The sequence below is a fragment of the Talpa occidentalis genome, unplaced genomic scaffold, assembly GCF_014898055.3.
Source record: "Talpa occidentalis isolate TD23 unplaced genomic scaffold, MPIMG_talOcc4v2.1, whole genome shotgun sequence".
Lineage (NCBI taxonomy): Eukaryota > Metazoa > Chordata > Mammalia > Eulipotyphla > Talpidae > Talpa > Talpa occidentalis.
Genome location: NW_026555331.1, coordinates 60,096,852 through 60,101,986, shown reverse-complemented (window position 1 = coordinate 60,101,986; position 5,135 = coordinate 60,096,852). Strand labels below are relative to the sequence as shown.

The 5,135-nt window shown below is 41.8% G+C and overlaps 1 pseudogene; it reads right to left on the bottom strand.

Annotated features, from left to right (window-relative positions):
- Window positions 1-1,671: 1,671 nt before the first annotated feature.
- Window positions 1,672-3,058, bottom strand: LOC119242024 (glyceraldehyde-3-phosphate dehydrogenase-like; annotated as a pseudogene).
- Window positions 3,059-5,135: the final 2,077 nt, after the last annotated feature.

Genomic DNA, 5,135 nt, shown 5'->3' with positions numbered 1-5,135 from the left:
AAGAAGACATGCAGTGGATGTTCTCCTGCCACCAGGTCACCCAAACCTCAATTCTTGTATCTATAGACACAATTCAGCCATAAAGAAAGGAGGAAATCCTGCCATTTGCAATGACATGGGTGGACATTGAGGGTATTATGATAAATGCAGTAAATCTCAGAGAAAGACAATACTGATCAGATTTGTGGTTACTAGAGGTCGGGAAATTGGGTGGAGGCTGTCAAAAGGCACACATTTGCAATTATAAGATAAATAAACACTGGGATGTGATTAGTTGGAACTGTTCTATGGTATATTTTAACATTGTTAAGACAGTAGATCCTAAATTGTCTCATGACAAGGAAAATAATTTTTTTTGTATCTATATGAGATGATGGATGTTAACTAAACTTATTGTGGTCATCATTTTACCATATATGTAAATCACATCATTATACTGTTTACCTTATACTCACATAGGAAGCTATGGCAATTATATCTCAATAATACCACTGGGAAAAAACAAATTACATAGTCAAAAAAAAAGGGATATGGTAACAACCTGAGAGGATGAATATATTACCTAGCTCAACTGTGATGATTCCATGATACATTTGTATATTTGTATTTGTATGTCATCAAATTGCCAAATATACTTCAATAAAAGTGCCTTTACATGTAAAAGGAAAGAATATTCTTCCAAATAAAGAGAACATGATTTACTTAACCCATCTACTTTTGTGGACATTTAGGCAGCTTCTAATTTTTCACTTTGATGCCTATTGTTAACATCATCAATCTTGCTCCAAAACTTTGACTATTTCTATGAGGTAAAATTGAAAATCTTAGAAGAAAAATTGTCATGTTTAGAGATATACATTCTAGGCCCTCCCTGGTGGCATCAGGGGTTGAGCACAGTGCTGTGAAGCTGTCTTCAACCTCTGTGGCACTAGTTCGATCCCCGGCTAGCTAGGGAGCTACCCATATGGCGCAGCAGACTTCTGACTCGCCCGCTGCCCCCCTCAGCAGTGTTCTTCAGTCAATCTACCTGTTCTGTTCCCCGCTCTGTCTCCGGTGAATCTTCTCCCCTCCTGCACCTCTGGTCTGTACCCCAGTTCTTGTATGCATAAATAAATCTTAAAAAAAAAAGATATATATTCTAGTGGTCTTGATACACTCTACCTAATTTCTTCTGAGAGGACCAAAGCAACTTACACTGCACACTGTCCAAGGAACATTGATCTCTTTCTCACTGCAACTTCTTCAGCATTTTACCTGGGCCAGTTTCACAGCTGGAAAATGACTTCTAACTTTTGTTTCAATTTATCTTTTTAACAATCCTTTAATCAGTATGTTGTAACTGCCATGTTTGCTTCACTTTAAAAAATGTTTGAAATCTATGCTTATTTTGTTTTTTCAAAATTGTATTATTCCTTTTATTTTTTGGTTGGGTACAGAAAACTTTATTGATGGTACATGACAAAGCAGGGATCCTAGGCTCCCACCCTTCTCCAGGGTTCCGGGATAGAACCATGACAGGTAGGGAGATGCGCAGTGTGAATGAGTGAGGGAAGGACTCCCCAAAAGCTGAGGGACCTCTCTTCCTCTTGTGCTCTCACTGGGGCTGGTTGTCTGGGGCTCTTACTCCTTGGAGGCCAGGTAGACTGTGAGATCCAGAGCCAAATCAATTTTCTACCAGGAAATGAGCTTGACAAGGTGGCCACTGAGGGCAATGCCAGCCCCAGCATTGAAGGTAGAAGAGTGAGTGTCACTGTTAAAATCGCAGCACATAACCTGGTCCTCAGCATAGACCAGGATGCCCTTGAGGGGGCCCTATGATGCCTGCTTCACCACTTTCTTGATGTCAGCATATTTGGCAGCTATCTCCAGATGGCAGGTCACACACACAGCTGACATCCTGGGGACAATGAAGACTATGCCAGTGAGCTTCCTATTCAGCTCAGGGATGACCTTGCCCACAGCCTTGGCCACACCAGTAGAAGCAGGGATGATATTCTGGACAACCTCCTGGCCACTATGCCACAATATTGGAGACCCCTAAGGCATGAGGTACTGAGACAAGGAGAATGTCAAGGTCGTGACTGGAAGACTGGTCAACATGGGCTGGAAGACTGGCCTGTATCCAGACCAAGATGTCTTTTCTTGTGTCAGCAAAGCCAAGCCTGAGAAACAGGCAAGATTAGAAAGGGAGTAGAATATACCTGGTAACACAGAAACTTGGCGGTGAATGTGTGCCCGGACAAGGCTAAATACTAAGAAAATGATTCATTGTCTAATAACTAACAAGGAGGGGAGGGGGGCTGTTTGTGTCAATAAAAATGAGTTGCACCTGGCACTTGGGATGCCTGAGTACGGAATGAGAGGCCTTGGGTCCCCTGGGCCTGCTTCTCTTAAACTCTATTTTGTGTGTCATTTCTTTATTCCTCAGTTCGTTCAGATTCCTCTCTCAACCCTGTTCACCAAAGCTAGACTAGCACCACAACTAATCAAAGAGGCCATCCACAATCTTCTGGGTGGCAGTGATGGCATGGACTGTGGTCATGAATCCCTCCACCATGCCAAAGTTATCATGGATGACCTTGACCAGGGGAGCCAAGCAGTTGTTGATGCAGTTTGTCAGCATTGCTGACAATCTTGAGGGAATTGTCATATTTCTGGTGGTTCAGGCCCATCACAAACATGGGGACATCAACAGAAGGGGCAGAGATGGTGACCCTCTTGGTCCCATGTTTCAGGTGAGCTCCAGCCTTCTACAGGACAGTGAAGATGCCAGTGGACTCCACAATTCAGCACCAGTGTCGTCCCATTTGATATTGGAGGGGTCTTACTTCTGGAAAATGGAGATGGACTTCCTGTTGATGACCAAATTCTTGTTCTTCACCTTGAACTTGCCATTGAACTTGCCCTGGATGGAATTATACTGGAACATATAGACCATATAGCTGAGGTTAATGAAGGGATCATTCATGGCAGCAATATCCAATTTGCCAGAATAAAAAGGCGCCCTGGTGACCAGGCCCCCAATCTTGCCAAATCCACTCACTGCAAGCTTCACCATGGTGTCTGAGGGGCTCACTGGCCCTGATGGAGAAGAAGCAGCTATCTGTAGAACCAGGAGGATCCAAGAGCTGAAACTGTATTATTATTATTTTTATTGAGGCAACACTGATTCACAAATGCAGTTTATCCCCTCTCTACTTTTGTGATCAATATATAAAAATGTGCTATTGACCCTGGTATCACACCATGTAAAACTTAAACAACTGAACGTATCAGTCCTGCAGAGATGTCTTAAATTTTGTTAGAATCACATGTGGGATTTCTGTATTTTTTTTTTGGTGATTTTTTTTTTATTGTCTTGCTGCTATCACTGTGTTATAAAGTCATGCCTTATTCAGAGGCCAATTAAATTCTAAATAAGTAATTTTTGTGGATTTTCTGGAGGTTTAAGATATCATTTCTTGGGATACTGAAGCTAATTTTTGAAAGTGCTTCCTCAATGCCAGTCCTTATGCAAAGCTTTCATGCAAGATCTCATTCCTGCAAATCCTATACAAAGGGTGCCTTTATTATTTCTTTGTATAGAAAATGAAGGCACTGAGATTTAGAATAGTAAGTGGTCTACCAAGGTCACAAACCCACCAGCTTGAAGAGTCATGACCATCCAACCAACACTAAAGCTTCTACCTTGTCAGTTGTGGTGCAACCAGGCATAGAGCAGGAAGGGGGGCAGGATCTGCATTCTTTCTATTTGGGCTCTCTCTGGCATTATCTCATGGTCCTCCCTTTCTATTGTCACTTGTCCTCTCGTAGCCATTCCACTGAGGCCTACTCTGTGTAATGACACCCTTATAGCCCAGCTCCAGACTCAGATATGTCCTCTTATGCATGGGCACACCAATCTCCAGGTGTCCACCATCAGGCACATTTGCCCTGAGCTCAGGCCCCCAAGCACCTGCTGCATTCAAGGCCGCAAAATCCTGAACATTACAAACCCTACATGAGGGGTCTCAATGCTTTTTGTACACTGGGATTTATGTTTTTGTGTAGTCACATTCCTCCACCATGAGAGAAAGCCTATCTTTAATAGGAAAAAGGAGACCAACACACAGTGAAAAGCAGACTAGATGAAAAGATGGAGACAGTCTAGCATGTCCTTTTCTGCTTATCCCCCCAATGACGTTACACCGCCATTATAATAAAATCAAGCTCCCCTATATGCCTGAGTGAATGCATGTTCCTCCTCTTTGACTTTCATGCTCTCCTAGCTCACCAAGCTCAACTTGCATAGACCATTTCCTGGCTTTTAAAAAATTTTTAATTTAATTTTATTATTTAATTTATTTTATTTTAAATTTCTGTTTTAGGGCCTTGACACTGGGCATCTCCTCTGCCTGGCCTGGTTTTTCACAGAACCTCCCATGGCTGCTCCTTCCTCTTGTGGAAACTAATTTGTATCAAACAGACTCCATCTGATCTCTGATGACCATTTTGAGACTTGCAGGTGAAAAATAAGCAGCCTGACTTGACAACCTGACATAACTCCCTGTCAGTTCCCTACAAAAGAGCACACATTCACTGACTGGAAAGAACAGCAATACCCTGTCCCCTTCTCTCCTCAGTGATTAAGAAAGACACAGGGGGCCATCTCTGTCTGAGGGTTGGTAACAACCCTGCACCCCATATTGGGACAGTTTATTTGGGACAGTTTATTGAGACAGAAGGGGCAGAGATGGTGTCAATCAATCCAACATTTTCAAACAAATGACCTAGGCTTAATTAGAATACTCCCCACCCCATGATTACACAAGTTAAAACTATGGCACAATATTGAGCAAAAGTTGTGATACCAGGTTTTCTTGCCTTGGTCCTGATCTTAGGAGCAAAACTCAGAATTTCAATATTAACAATAACATTTACGGTAGAGTTTTTGTGTATAGGCTTCATCTGGTTAAAGAAGTCTCTATTCATATTTTATTATAAGTTATTAGAAATGAATTTGAATTAAAGCAAATATTTTTTCTGCAATTACTAAGATGATTATTTGGTGTTTTTATATACATGAGGTGAATTACAAAAATGGATTTTCAAATGGCAAGCCATCCTTGCATTTCTGGAATTAACTCAAGTTATTC